Source organism: Watersipora subatra, chromosome 9 (assembly GCF_963576615.1).
Source record: "Watersipora subatra chromosome 9, tzWatSuba1.1, whole genome shotgun sequence".
Lineage (NCBI taxonomy): Eukaryota > Metazoa > Bryozoa > Gymnolaemata > Cheilostomatida > Watersiporidae > Watersipora > Watersipora subatra.
Window position 1 is genome coordinate 14,070,664 of NC_088716.1, and position 17,346 is coordinate 14,088,009.

The following is a 17,346-nucleotide window of genomic DNA, read 5'->3' on the forward strand; positions in this document are numbered from 1 at the left end:
TTAGGTGAGTAGCATATTCAGTTGATAGTTGTTTGTGGATCAGAAAAGGCTCTCAGACTAGCTAATAATAGTCATATATTGTAATTGACAGAGTCAGCGCTATGTATTGTCAATTTGACACTTGTCCAAAATATTCTGCATCCTGGCTATTTTAAACATAACATTACATGCGCTAGAGGGTTAATCATTATAATATATGAAATGGGAAAAAACCTCCTACAATCAATTACTAAGTATTGCACTACATCTGTCAAACTCACCTTATAAAACGTGGGGATAACTCTTCAGTCTTTCTGTAGTCTCAATATTGCTCTATGTTCAACACGCCTAAAAATGAACATACAATCATATTAATATGAGGACTCGTAACTTTATTTTTAACATAATTGCTGCTGAAAGCACAGATTTCTACTTCATTTCACTTTATTGTTTGGTATTGTTTCTGATAGAGATACCCTCTGTAGGAGTCTAATTGAAAATCTGTATACTACAAATTCCACTGTCATACAGCCCACGACCAAAGAGATGGCCAGAGATATTGGCAAAAAAATAAAGGGTACTAATGGTTGAGAAATGCAATATTAGCAATCAAATGGCTCTGCAGTGCAATAGGATAACTGCAATGGTAGCTGTAATGTACTGGGTGTGGGTGTTATTATATACAACAATAAGCAATAATGAATGGAAAACATGTTTATATTTTCCCCCTGCAACAGGAGAAATGCAATATTGGCCAATATTAGAAGTAAAATGCACTGATATTCTTAGAATAATCAATTTTATTAATATAGTAATAATAGAAAACCAATACACAATTTTGTTTACATTTCAAAACGCCATAGGTAGCAATATCGAGAAGTTGTGGTATTTATATAGGTTTTTAGAAAATTTATTTAAAAAGTATTTGGTCATGACAAACAACAACAATGAAAGGAAAATATTACGTTTATATCTCTCCCTTGCAATAGGAGAAATGCAATGTTGGCCAATATTATAAGTAAAATGCACTGATATTATTAAAATAACCAATATTGTTAATATAGTAATACAGCAATAATAGAAAACCTACGAGCGTTAATGCGTCTCGAAGATTTCTGCAAACTGCAGCAATATAAAAGCTGTTATAAAAGTGTTATAAAGCTGTAGGCCTAATTTACTGTAATGTATGTAATTCAACAACAATAAAGAAATATGTTTATTATAACTCTGAAATGCAAAATTAGAAGTAAAATGGCAAGCTACTGTGTACTATACACAGTTTGAAAGTTGGTTGCGTTGAATGTAGAATGGTTTTGATAAGCGATCTTTAACAGAAAGCGGGTAGGAGCATTCACTCGTATAAAAATGTAGCAAAATAAAAAATGTTCTCGTCATGAAGGGGCGTTGTAGTTTGGCCCTAGCTTGTACGTAAGTTGTAAAGAATTTCGGCTAACGTTTTAAATAATGAAACCTTCGGTGATTGGACAAAAAACATAGGCTGATAAATGGTGTACCAAAATTTCGTACCTGTAAATCGGTCTACGCCTCAAACGGTCTACGTTTATTACAAAAACCTTCGAATAAATTCGATTACAAGTAAACAGCACCATAGACTGGTAAAATGAACACGGTTTTCTCGTGAAATACGCACTACTAAATAGTTCTACAATCGGTCGCACGGCTTTATTGGCGTTTCAATTTTCGGTCTTAACTTTTATTAAACCGAGCTTTTCAAGCTTTTTGTGGCAATTTTCGTTCAAATAAATCTGTCTATTTGTGTATAATCCGATCAGATGGGTAAGTTTAAAGATAATACCGACAATTTACAAATACTTGGTAACATATTTAAATAGGTTTAAATGTGTTTTGTATCGTTATTATACTTTAACGACTTTACATTCCGATGCTTAAATTTCTTGATGAAATTTCTAGCCAAGGGTTCGTCTCATTGTTGATGAATAATTTTCGTAAGTTGTGTGCACATGCATTTATCATAAAAACTCCCACACATCGCTCCGCTCGTTTGCTCGTGGGATTATCATCTAAATATGGAGTGAGTTGTTAGTAACCTGTCAGGTTTAATAGAATTATAACACTTGCAAATGATTACAGGACAGATAACACTATTCCAATCTGTAATAATTCCCTTGTGAGATCTATTGAAATCCTTTGACATGTTTGCACACAAGCAGTCTCACAAGTCAGACAAATTATTATAAAATTCACTACATAATCTACATTAGCGAGGTTAACTGAAGACTTATACGATTACAACTGAGGTTTTCATATTACCATGTTTATGGTAAAAAAAAATCTAAAAAAATGACTATTAAAGACATAACTGTGGACACGTATTGTTGATGAAGTTAAGTCTATCATGAGCCCCTGTATACTATTACTACTCATGTTCTATCATTATTAAAATAGTTCACAAGTCAGTAAATTTATTGCTACTTAGTGTTTAATTCTTTTTATGAACCTTATTTAAATAATATAAAAATGGCACACTCCTTAAAACTTCTATCTTCCACTCTACTGGAATTTTTGAAAAAATCTGATTTCAATTTTAATTACCGTATTTGCTCACATAAAGCATTAGGTAGGCAGCATTAGAATATTAGCCCTGGGGATGAGCTCAACTTTGATACTTACAATTATCCAGCAACAAAGATTTTTTAAAGTGACAGACAAATAAAACCTCCAGATGAGTCACCAGGTTATACTAAGTAGAGCTACTTACGAGGCTGTTATTACTATTCATCAAATCAGTTTATGATGAAAAGATGATGTTTTGTTGTGTAGTTCTCTACTATAAAGAATAGGGAAGGAGCTAACTTGGCTGCAGATGAATACTACTTGCACAGACGCTAGCTGCAGGTGGAATGAGCTTAGGGCTTCCCAGGCAATCAGAACTGAAGCTGATCACGTGATGACAGTCTCAGCTAATGCTAAAAATAGCAACTAGTCGTCATGATCCAGAAATGACACCAAAGCTATGCAGGACTTGGTAGTGTAGGAATCTTCATCTTCGATGGCAAAGTTACCTCATGTCAGCTTGCTGTCTCGGTATGACCAGAAATATTTTGGAAATTGAAATAGACCATTATTATTCACATTTGAAATTTAGCTCACTCCTGATGGTCATCTATGTAAAGACAGAGAACTACATGTATAATATGACTCTAATGTTAAACTATGGTTATTACAGTATGTCTATACAGCTATGATAGTACTGAAAATTAGCAGTGTCTCGATCTGTGAGAGGTCATTGTGTGGGTATAACTTGTAGTGGATGGTGTCTATGAGCAACAGTTCATCATGTAAGTTAGAGCCTCATTTAGCAGTTCTGAGTAGACTGAAGCACTGATATTGATATTGGAATGTGTAGAAGTTATTGCTAGGATCCAATAAAATATTAAATGTATTACAAATTAATAATAACTGGGAGCAGTGAGAATAACTGCATTATCAAGAGAATCTGTGAAGAAATGTCTTAACATGTGTTTGATAATAACAAACCAACATGTACTAACTGACACATAGGAAATTAATCATTGAGTGAATTACTATGAATATTTACTATAACAGTTCAATAACCTATAAGTCTACCGTACAGGATGAAAATATTCGTTGGTCATAAAAATTCGCGATTTCGCGAACAGACAACTCCGCGAATTATAAAATTCCGTGAATAATTAGTTCTATTTTTAATCACAAGGGAGAATAACTACTGCATCAAATTAAAAACTAGCCGCTAGGTTGGTTTTTAATATAAATACTAAACGTAGTTGAGTTTCAAAACATTCTTAAAATCACTGCCTTGGCTCTGAGCTAACACCATTGCAAATGCATCACATTTCTTTACAAAATTATTCAAGGTTGTCACAAGAAATGCAGAATGGCGTCATCGCAAAAATAGCCACTAGGCAGAAGTACTAAACGTAGCCGAGTTCCAAAACTTCTTTAAAATCATCGCTGGGCTTCGAGTTTTATTGCCATTGCATCAAACTTTACAAAATTATTCAAGGTTTTCACAAGTTATTCGGCATGGCTTCGTCATCGCAAAAAATCTCTCCCAGTCTTTTTACATTGAAATCAACTCCATCAATCTCTATTACCGAAGTTGAGGATGATTATGATCTGGAAATTATGGTATGTATTTGTTTTGCAGTGCAGATACGTTTTTTCTATAATCAACTGCATTAGTTAATTCGTTTGTTTAAAAACCGATCGCTTTCATTAAATACTTCAGGTATTGTTTTTGTACTTTCTTAACACTTATTAATATTTTTTTCTTTTTTGTGTTTGCTGCAGATTGAGAATGAAACAACCTACTCCGATTACGAAAACTAGAGACAAGTAGTGATATCCACCGTGGCAGAAATATTGGCAGAGAAGCAACCAGTCAACCTAGAAGCAAAGCAACCAGGCAGAAAAGCAACCAGTCAACCCCTTCATCGACAACAAGTCCTTGATATCGCTGCAGCAAACATGATTAAATTATATATTTTATTTCATGTATAGATATATTATAATTTATTACAAACTTGAGTGTACAAATACAATGTTTCAAAAACAAATACAATTTTACAAACGATGAATGGAGTAAATATAAACTTTTAGTCTATATGGCGGTTGTCTAGAGCAATAAAATTAAACTGATACTCTTGATAAGTGAATACTAGCGTGTAATGGTGCTCTCTGACTAGTTATTTTGGTAATAGCAGCTCTACATCACTGTTACTGTCTTGAGTAGATGTTAAAGGCGATTCTCTCGCTACTACATAGCTGGTAAGGAAGTTATCATTAGAACTCCTCGTGGCTTACTATTGCAATGTTCTGTCGGTTAGCCAAAGATTCGTGCTCGTAAAGGCGTTTTTGTTCCTTTTTTTAAACATATATATTCTCTTCGTAAGTAGCTGCAGTCACTTCTACCTCAATTTTCAGACCTCCCTGAATAATTGGTGATCTTTTAAGAATGACATATACCACCCTTGCAGTCATTGTGCTCGCGTGTATGATGAAAAATATCTCTCTCACACTAAAACAAATAATGAAGCGGTAAGGATGGAAAAAATAAATATTGCGTTATACCGAAGAACCAAAGTAAAATTCAACTAATTAAGTAAATGGTTTTGAGAAAAAACTCATTACTTACCACAAATTGTTGGTTCATCAAAGGCCTCCAAATCTATGAATATTCGTGAAAACCTCTGAACGCAACAAAGAATTTATAGCTTAGCACGATCCACCCGTAGTTGTAAGCTAAATAGAAAACAAAACGCGCAATGCGCGTAGCCGCGCATGCGTAAGGTTAACTCTATTGCTAGACGTAATAGAGTTAGCTTTTCCTAGAGAGTGGCAGTTTTTAGCCGCGAATAAAATCATCCGCGAATATGCATGAAAAGACAATTTTCGCGAAATATAACTCCGCGAATAAATTCATCCTGTACGGTATATGATTTTGTACCCATTCATATTCTAATCACACATCACCCACAATTTTAAGATAAATACAATAGTAATTGCCCTAATTAGGATACATGATAACTAGAGCTGGCACGGGTAGCTCGTCCGGTCTTGACCCTCCGGGTCAGAGGTGCCCGGGTCGGGCCACCCGACTCTCGGGTCTTCCTATACAAAAACACGGGTAGGTTTATGGCTAAACGAGAGCGATTGTATATCAGTTTTTAAGTGCGATTGAAATAGAGTCGCGCTTAGTCCTAGCGCGGATGGACCAGGCGAAATAAAACAAGGTAAATCAAGACTATATTTTCACGTCTGCGACAATAGTCTTTGGACTATAGGTTTTGCAACGTTTTTTCGGCAAGCAATAATCCACGCGTCGCCGGTCTGGGAGTTCGCGAAGAAGCCGGTCACGAAAGGGAAATACCAAGTTATTTGTACAATATGCGAAAGCAAGTTAAGCTACAAAGAAGGGTCCACTTCAATACTATTAAGGCATTTACACTGAAGGCATTCTGAGGAACTTAAAAGCGTGTCTAAGAACCTTCAATCCAGCAAATTTATTTTATTTTAGTTTCTTTCACTAATACTAGAAGTTTTAGGGAAGTGATGGATTTTTGCTTTCCACTATGCTGGGTTATCTATTTCTATATTTGTAAAGTATTTCTTAACTAATCTCTTCTTGTTGATTATAATAGCAGAGTTGAAAATAAAATCTGTAATAAAAACACTCTAGCCGAAGTCATGCCATTAATCTATTACACATTAATTAGCATTGATCCACCAATGTCTAGCCATAAATTGTAGATTGCATTTACAAACCAAGCCACAAAATATAATGATTGGTGTGATAATGGTTTCTTTTATCTTAGTTTATTCATGTCACAACATTAGGTTGTAATAGAACTATCTCTTAACCGTAAATGAATAAAAAGATCGCGCGCGCTTGCTGACCCGGTCCGACTTGATCTTGGCCCTCATTGCTGACCCGGAGTCTGGTCCGACCCTGCATTCCTTGGTCTCGTTCCAGCTCTAATGATAACAGAGTAGGGTCAGGTATGTTAACAATAGTCATGTGAATATGTAGCTGTAGCCAGAACTTATGATGAATGTTTTGATGTTTTTAGGCTACAATAACCGAGCTTTTGTATATACAGTCATACCTCAACGGATGAACTTAATATGTTCTAGGATTTAGCTTGTATGTCAAATTATTCGTGTCTCAAACCACTATTTCCTATATATAATAACTAAGTACAAATTAATCCGATACCATATGAAAATCTAACTAAAGAGAATATTACGGTGGAATACGTAGTTCTTGTAATTCAGCACCTATACTATCAAGTAGCATATTTACCGATTTAGCTGTTTGATAAGATGTAACATCACTATGTACATTACCAAATGGAGTTTTTATCTTCGAGACAAATGTTGCGGATACAGCGGTCTGAGAAAGACTGGAGACCAATGCGTTCAGTAACTAAAATTTTGTGACCCTACATAATAGAAACTTTGAATTTACCTTGATTGAATTTAATTTCATTGAATTTAAGTTACTAAACACAAAATTAAAGTCAAGTTTCAATCTTTTACTAAACTTACTTTAATTTTTTGTCATGTTTTGGAACAAGTTCTCATTGTATATGAGTGCATTGGGATATGAGTGCATTGGGATATGCGTGCATTCGGATATGTGTGCATTAGGATATGTGTGCATTCGGATATGGGTGCATTGGGATATGCGTGCATTCGGATATGTGTGCATTAGGATATGTGTGCATTGGGATACGGGTGCATTGGGATATGGGTGCATTAAGACATGTGTGCATTCGGATATGGGTGCATTAGGACATGGGTGCATTGGGATATGTGTGCATTAGGATATGGGTGCATTGGAATACGGGTGCATTGGGATATGGGTGCATTAAGACATGTGTGCATTCGGATATGGGTGCATTAGGACATGGGTGCATTGGGATATGTGTGCATTAGGATATGTGTGCATTAGGATATGTGTGCATTCGGATATGGGTGCATTGGGATATGCGTGCATTCGGATATGTGTGCATTAGGATATGTGTGCATTGGGATACGGGTGCATTGGGATATGGGTGCATTAAGACATGTGTGCATTCGGATATGGGTGCATTAGGACATGGGTGCATTGGGATATGTGTGCATTAGGATATGGGTGCATTGGAATACGGGTGCATTGGGATATGGGTGCATTAAGACATGTGTGCATTCGGATATGGGTGCATTAGGACATGGGTGCATTGGGATATGTGTGCATTAGGATATGGGTGCATTGGAATACGGGTGCATTGGGATATGGGTGCATTAAGACATGTGTGCATTCGGATATGGGTGCATTAGGACATGGGTGCATTGGGATACGGGTGCATTGGGATATGGGTGCATTGGGATATGGGTGCATTGGGATATGTGTGCATTCGGATGTAGGTGCATTGAGATATGGGTGCATTGGGATATGGGTGCATTGGGATATGTGTGCATTCGGATGTGGGTGCATTGAGATATGGGTGCATTGGGATATGGGTGCATTAGGTTATGGGTGCATTGGGTTATGGGTGCATTGGGTTATGGGTGCATTGGGATATGGGTGCATTGGGATATGAGTGCATTAGGATATGTGTGCATTGGGATACGGGTGCATTGGGATATGGGTGCATTAAGACATGTGTGCATTCGGATATGGGTGCATTAGGACATGGGTGCATTGGGATATGTGTGCATTAGGATATGGGTGCATTGGAATACGGGTGCATTGGGATATGGGTGCATTAAGACATGTGTGCATTCGGATATGGGTGCATTAGGACATGGGTGCATTAGGATACGGGTGCATTGGGATATGGGTGCATTGGGATATGGGTGCATTGGGATATGTGTGCATTCGGATGTGGGTGCATTGAGATATGGGTGCATTGGGATATGGGTGCATTGGGATATGTGTGCATTCGGATGTGGGTGCATTGAGATATGGGTGCATTGGGATATGGGTGCATTCGCATATGGGTGCATTAGGAAATGGGTGCATTGGGATATGGGTGCATTGGGATACGGGTTCTTATTGGATATGAGTGCATTAGGACATGCGTGCATTCGGATATGGGTGCATTAGGACATGTGTGCATTGAGATATGGGTGCATTAGGACATGTGTGCATTGAGATATGGGTGCATTAAGACATGTGTGCATTGGGATATGGGTGCATTGGGATACGGGTGCATTGGGATACGGGTGCATTGAGATATGGGTGCATTAAGACATGTGTGCATTGGGATATGGGTGCATTGGGATACGGGTGCATTGGGATATGGGTGCATTGGGATATGGGTGCATTGGGATATGTGTGCATTCGGATGTGGGTGCATTGAGATATGGGTGCATTGGGATATGGGTGCATTGGGATGTGTGCATTCGGATGTGGGTGCATTGAGATATGGGTGCATTGGGATATGGGTGCATTGGGATATGTGTGCATTCGGATGTGGGTGCATTGAGATATGGGTGCATTGGGATATGGGTGCATTGGGACATGGGTGCATTCGGATATGGGTGCATTGAGACATAGGTGCATTGGGATATGGGTGCATTGGGACATGGGTGCATTGGGATATGGGTGCATTAGGACATGGGTGCATTAGGACATGGGTGCATTGACATATGGGTGCATTAGGACATGGATGCATTAGGATATGGTTGCATTGGGACATGTGTGCATTGGGATATTGGTGCATTGGGACATGGGTGCATTCGCATATGGGTGCATTAGGAAATGGGTGCATTGAGATATGGGTGCATTAGGACATGGGTGCATTGACATATGGGTGCATTAGGACATGTGTGCATTGGTATATGGGTGCATTAAGACATGTGTGCATTGGGATATGGGTGCATTGGAATACGGGTGCATTGGGATACGGGTGCATTAAGACATGTGTGCATTCGGATATGGGTGCATTAGGACATGGGTGCATTGGGATATGTGTGCATTAGGATATGGGTGCATTGGGATACGGGTGCATTGGGATATGGGTGCATTAAGACATGTGTGCATTCGGATATGGGTGCATTAGGATATGAGTGCATTGGGATATGCGTGCATTGGGATATGGGTGCATTAGGATATGCGTGCATTCGGATATGCGTGCATTCGGATATGCGTGCATTGGAATATGTGTGCATTGGGACATGTGTGCATTGGGATATGGGTGCATTGGGATATGTGTGCATTGGGATATGGGTGCATTGGGACATGCGTGCCTTCGGATATGGGTGCATTAGGACATGCGTGCATTGGGATATGGGTGCATTAGGATATGGGTGCATTGAGATATGTGTGCATTGGGATATGGGTGCATTGGGATATGTGTGCATTGAGATATGGGTGCATTAGGACATGTGTGCATTAAGACATGGGTGCATTAGGACATGTGTGCATTGAGATATGAGTGCATTAAGACATGTGTGCATTGGGATATGGGTGCATTGGGATACGGGTGCATTGGGATATGGGTGCATTGGGATATGGGTGCATTGGGATATGTGTGCATTCGGATGTGGGTGCATTGAGATATGGGTGCATTGGGATATGGGTGCATTGGGATATGTGTGCATTCGGATGTGGGTGCATTGAGATATGGGTGCATTGGGATATGGGTGCATTCGCATATGGGTGCATTAGGAAATGGGTGCATTGGGATATGGGTGCATTGGGATACGGGTTCTTATTGGATATGAGTGCATTAGGACATGCGTGCATTCGGATATGGGTGCATTAGGACATGTGTGCATTGAGATATGGGTGCATTAGGACATGTGTGCATTGAGATATGGGTGCATTAAGACATGTGTGCATTGGGATATGGGTGCATTGGGATACGGGTGCATTGGGATACGGGTGCATTGAGATATGGGTGCATTAAGACATGTGTGCATTGGGATATGGGTGCATTGGGATACGGGTGCATTGGGATATGGGTGCATTGGGATATGGGTGCATTGGAATATGTGTGCATTCGGATGTGGGTGCATTGAGATATGGGTGCATTGGGATATGGGTGCATTAGGACATGGGTGCATTGACATATGGGTGCATTAGGACATGGATGCATTAGGATATGGTTGCATTGGGACATGTGTGCATTGGGATATTGGTGCATTGGGACATGGGTGCATTCGCATATGGGTGCATTAGGAAATGGGTGCATTGAGATATGGGTGCATTAGGACATGGGTGCATTGACATATGGGTGCATTAGGACATGTGTGCATTGGTATATGGGTGCGTTAAGACATGTGTGCATTGGGATATGGGTGCATTGGAATACGGGTGCATTGGGATACGGGTGCATTGGGACATGGGTGCATTGACATATGGGTGCATTAGGACATGGGTGCATTGGGATATGTGTGCATTCGGATGTGGGTGCATTGAGATATGGGTGCATTGGGATATGGGTGCATTGGGACATGGGTGCATTCGGATATGGGTGCATTGAGACATAGGTGCATTGGGATATGGGTGCATTGGGACATGGGTGCATTGGGATATGGGTGCATTAGGACATGGGTGCATTGACATATGGGTGCATTAGGACATGGATGCATTAGGATATGGTTGCATTGGGACATGTGTGCATTGGGATATTGGTGCATTGGGACATGGGTGCATTCGCATATGGGTGCATTAGGAAATGGGTGCATTGAGATATGGGTGCATTAGGACATGGGTGCATTGACATATGGGTGCATTAGGACATGTGTGCATTGGTATATGGGTGCATTAAGACATGTGTGCATTGGGATATGGGTGCATTGGAATACGGGTGCATTGGGATACGGGTGCATTGGGATATGGGTGCATTGGGACATGGGTGCATTGACATATGGGTGCATTAGGACATGGGTGCATTGGGATATGTGTGCATTCGGATATGGGTGCATTGAGATATGGGTGCATTGGGATATGGGTGCATTGAGATATGGGTGCATTAGGACATGGGTGCATTGGGAAATGGGTGCATTGGGATATGAGTGCATTAAGACATGTGTGCATTCGGGTATGGGTGCATTAGGACATGGGTGCATTGGAATATGTGTACATTGGGACATGGGTGCATTGAGATATGGGTGCATTAGGACATGGGTGCATTGGGAAATGGGTGCATTAGGAAATGGGTGCATTGGGACATAGATGCATGCGGACATGGGTGCATTGGGATATGGGTGCATTGGGAGCTAGATCATAGCTAAATCCATTAGGTTATTGAAGCTCAAAATGATAGTCATGACAGAAAACTACATCCCTGTGTAACAATTTTTTTTCTTGATTCAAGGAGGTATTTTTAAATTCTTGGGAACTTTAAACACTGCTTTTAGCAGTAAAAGTAAACTTGCATCCTGCAATTAATATTACTATTTTTGCATGAGCGTATATTATAATTAAACAACATTTTATTCAAATACACTACAAAGTCTTAATAAGCAAAATATATTTATAAATGTGAGTTAGTATGAATGATAGTTGCTTTTGTTTGTATAGTCCCAATCAACCCAGATACATGTCCCACTGTTCCGAGGGTCTGGTGGAGCACTGGGGAAAAATATTTGGAGAAAGAATTTTATTAAAAGTACTTTGTTGCCCAAGATATTTTGTAAAAAGGTGTGCGACATATGCTACAATTTTATGTCTATCTAATGCAAATGTTTTTAAATCGCTTGATAAATGTGCTAGGTCAAACTAACAAATTAAGCCTTGATAAACATTGTGCTAAGTCAAAATAAAAAATGATGTAACAGGAAGATAGAGAGCAGGTAATCATTCAAGTGAGGAGGAATGTGTCAGTTTTGACAGGCCACTGTATTGTATGTAGCCTGCATCTGCTTCTTTATATAGATGATCAGTTTTGAAGGTCCTAGATTAGACACCAGCTTTCAGTGTTCAAGATACACAGCAGTTATAATAGTCATTATCTTACTGAGTCAGATAGATATTATTCAAACTATTCAAGATGGCTGAATAAAGGAAAACAAATGAGCTATGATTTTCAGGAAAATAAATGTAGTTTTTACCAGGAAAATTAACCAGCCATTTCATCACGAGACATTTGTTTGTTGCCTCACAGACCTAAGGCTACAAAGACTTTGTTCCAATTATTCCATAGTTACACAGTTTATTAACACATAAGTTATATTAAATTGCTACTAAATTGAGATGGTAAATCATGACCGACATCTTTCCATGTCGATCTACATAATTATATCAGGTGATTATTATTTCTAATGACTATTCAAGAAATACTTGATGTTTGAAATATTATAAAGAGCTAATATTTATAGATTTATTAATTTTAATATTTCTATGCTGCTAAAGTCAGCGCTCTGAAACAGCTATTTTTAATCTATTTCCTCTTCATCTACTTTTTCACTTATTCATTATATTTAGAGATGACAAGAGTAGACTTTCTATTCCCAACTTGAGTATAATAGCTCACAGAACTCTTCCTTAAACTGGAGGGTATTTTAATCACAGGGTTGACACAGGGCAAGGCCAAGCATAGTGTCACACACATGGGCAATTTTTTTCTCCTTTTTATGATCATAGTTTTCTGTCAATTAGTGAGTAAACATGCGCGGACATACAAAAACATGAAATATTTTATAATTAAATTTTCTCTCATGATGATATGGGGCATGCCAGTAGATTTTCCTGGTACAGTGCAGGGGGAACAGGTCACCTAAGGTCAAATAAGTAGTGTTTTAATAATCAATACAAGAGTAGATTTTTCAACTCAAGTGTTTTTCCCTAACAAATGCAATTTCTCCTCACCATTCAGGTGAGCAAAGAATAGTTTGTCACGAGCATCACGATTTCAGTGCATTTAATCTAAACTATCTATTATAAAAAATTTAATTATTTAAACTATCTATTATTAAAAAAATCTATCTATATTTTTTGGGCTGCTATGCCTCAGCAAAACTTGCCAATTTGTTAAAAATATGACAAGTTTCAGTTTTATAGGCACATGGAAGTATTCACGATGTCTGCCTTTGTTTGAAATTTTATTTTGATACCCTGCGTGTTAAAGAAACGCTGGATATGCCAAGTCAAAAAAGCAGTTTTCTTTGACAGAAATAAAAAGTTGAAATTATTTTACGATGTTTTGTGACTCAGAACACGGAGTTTGTCAAGAGTACCCTACTGATACACACACTTGGCAAAATTATGAAAGGGTTTCGAACAGAAAAAACAATCAAAACGCAACTGGCCGAGCAAAACTTGTCAATACTAATATTTGTTTTTAAAATGGTAATATTTGTTTTAAAATGTTAATTTTTGTTGCTGCATGTAATTATATTTATGGTTTGTTTATGTCACTTGTTCTTGAATATGTATTTGTAGCATTTAATAGATTATTACCATAAAGCTCATAAATTTGCAGAGTTATAGAACATTATTTGATACCATGATTGCGGTAGTCTGAACTCAGCTTACGACGGATTAACGCTCGTAACTCATGTTGAATTGCGCATAAAAAACCAGTTTTGGCTGCAAACTGTAGCAAACATGCAGATGAGTGCAATGAGCTTTTATGCAACCCTGTTCATTATAGTTTTAAAATGAGAATATGCTTTCATATTTAAAACTAAGTAAAAAAAACTTTAAAACTCAAACAATTGCAAAGCAGGCTATAAGATCATTCCATGTTAATAGCAAGCGATAGATATCAACTGGTAGAGACATGTATCAAGACAAGGTCAAGGTAAGTTAGTAAATTCCTTGCACCCAGAATAACTACTGTTACACCGTCTGAAGGAGAGTGCAAACTATGGGCGACATTCGATTTAGCATTGAAAAGGTTGAACTTTTCTTCTCAAAATTCTGATGAAGTGTTTCAAAAAGACAATGCCACCCTTTATTTGAGCGCCACCTCTTGTAATAAAACGCCACTCTAAGGGAAGGGTTGAAAAATAGAGCACCATGGTGTTAAAATAGGCAGTGGTACAGGTATTAAACGCTGGACTAACAAGTCGAATGGCAAGTGTTCAATACCTGCATTTTGCAAATTTTTCCCAACTTTCAACCGTGGCTTGAGACTGACGTACACGGCTCTTCTTATAGTAAAGATACGCCACGGCACACCCGAATATCTTACAGTACATTGGCTGAAAATTCCTGTTTTAAATACTGGCACGCACAAACCTGAGCAGAAAGCCGATGTGGCTCAGGAGTCACGGGTTAGCTAACCCTGCTGTAAGATGATACTAAATTGTTTATACCGTAAAGACATTTTGTCTTGCAACTTTAAACAAAATCTGACACGCTTCTAGAATATTCCTAGCAAATATCTGCAGTAAGACCTTTCCATCATTACAATTATAGCTGCCATATTGGTGTGCTGATTCTATCTTGACAATAACCACCCACCATCTATCACGTCTGTTTAGTTTCTGTGTTTTATATCCTACATAAAATACCTGTTTCAACTTGGAGTCTGTTATTGTATCTAGTCACGTACACAAGTCAAACTAATTTTAGTTCTAAACACAATGAGCTATTCCACATCTCCTTGGTAACAGATGTCATCAACTGTTATTGTCTGATTGTTATACTGACTACTGACAGCATATTTCCTGTTGGTCACTCACAATGTCTAGCAAGTTCTGTCAGCATATCTGATAAGTAAAACTGCACCTGAACCAATCAAATACTACCTCTATCATCATGGTTAAAGCTTAACTGGCAACAAACAGCTGTGAATATTTGTGGTTCAGTAATGACCTTTTGCTTATCAATATGTAATACTTTGGGATATGATTTTATAATATAGATTAGCAGTCTCTTAGTTGCAAGAATAGACACCTGAGCAAGCCTTGACCACCGATAAGCAATCTTCACACACGCGTATTCTTAGAGATTTTACATTTATTATTCTTAGATTTGCTTGGTTGGCATTTAATTGTTACAGTGGCACATTTCCTGGTTAAAAGTAATTTTTGCCATGGTTTTAGACTGCATTTTGGCACTAGTACAGTCGTTAAAACTTACATTTAGCCACTGATTGCTTGTGGGGATGGAAATGAATATACAGCCAACACTTTCAGAGATAGTAGCAATCTATCCCATTGTGTCATTGACACACACTGAATAATGATAAGACAACTCTCATATTTCAAATACATGCGTGTGGAGCCAGTACAGTCACTAGTTAGACGCTGTCAGGTGCAAGATGGCTACTCAGTCAATCAAAATGTTGCATACAAATCAAGCCAATTCTGGTTTGTTGTAACGGACACTGCTCTTAACTCTTGCCCTACCGTAAGCTGATGTACAGGCTTTCGCGATAGTACAGACCGTAAAATGATGTTTCGGCTTATCAATAAGGTTTCACTTTTCGTTCCATTACAAAGCCCACACATTCGCTAGACCAACCAAATTTTGTCTCTGACGAAACAAACTTGTTGCCAATCATGTGAAACCAATGTTTTTGCTAAGCAATTCCACTTCTAATTATTTTTCAAAGCGGGAAAACCCGATAGCAATCGTCATGGCAACAAGAAATTCACCGTGGTCTTCTGACGCAAAGCTTCAAAAACTTTCCAAGAATGGGACTCACTAAACAACTTCACACTTAGGCTTATCTTGTAGAGAATTTTATTATGAGTAAGATGCTTTCTACAAATCAAACAATATCTGCCTTGATTTTCGAGATATTGCATAAATACCAGCAGTGTATCGATTTTTTTAAAATTTATTTGAATTAATTTGGTCAGAATAGCGACTGTAGCGCAGTGGTGAAATAGTCAACTGCAAGTAGTATAAGATGGAGTTGTTTGAACAAACCAGTAAAAATTGGAAGTGTTTAGGAATTTTGTGAATAAGGAAATGGTCAACAGCAGATAAAATCTCATACCTTTGTTTAGTCCTCGGGCGTTCACATCCACTTTGTTGTTCTACTTTTAATATTGTTAAACCTGTAGATTGTGTTCAACCACATCCGCCTTCCTTTGATGTAGGATGAGAAAACTCTAAAATACAATGAATAGGCTAAAAGAGCTATGAATGTATAACAGAGTACAGTACGTTGTGCAGTTAAGGTTAAACTAGCTCTTGTGGTACAAAACCATAGGAAATGCTGTATGAAATATTTAACTACACACAGCAGTAATTAAATAAACTATTGATGATTTGCAGTTACTTTATTCCTTGCAAAGTTATCCTCTAAATTTATATAATTAACTTATTTCATAACCGCTCTGTGTGTTTTTTTTTTACACGCATAAAGTGATCGATGATTACTACTTTTACTTTCTTGGATCTCAAGTCGATCTAAACTAAAAGAGATCACTCTACTTTTCAACAATGCCTAAAGATATGTTAATACTTTAACAAACTCATTCTCAATATGACAAGATTGAGAAACTGGGCAGAAGTTTAGTGGCCAAAACTCCACAATAACAGGAGACTAGCGAGTGACAATTTCTCATCCTAACAATTATTTCAGAGCAAAAGATAGCCAATATGGATGTACAGCGCGGTACTCAAATTATATCATGGCATATCTTATGATTGTATAACGCAGTGTTCTTAGTATATCATATGGTTGTACAGGACAGTACTCAAATTATATCATAGCAAATCTTATGATTGTATAACACAGTGTTCTTAGTATATCATATGGTTGTACAGCACAGTACTCAAATTATATCATAGCATATCTTATGATTGTATAACACAGTGTTCTTAGTATATCATATGGTTGTACAGCACAGTACTCAAATTATATCATAGCATATCTTATGATTGTATAACACAGTGTTTTAGTATATCATATGGTTGTACAACACAGTACTCCAATTATATCATAG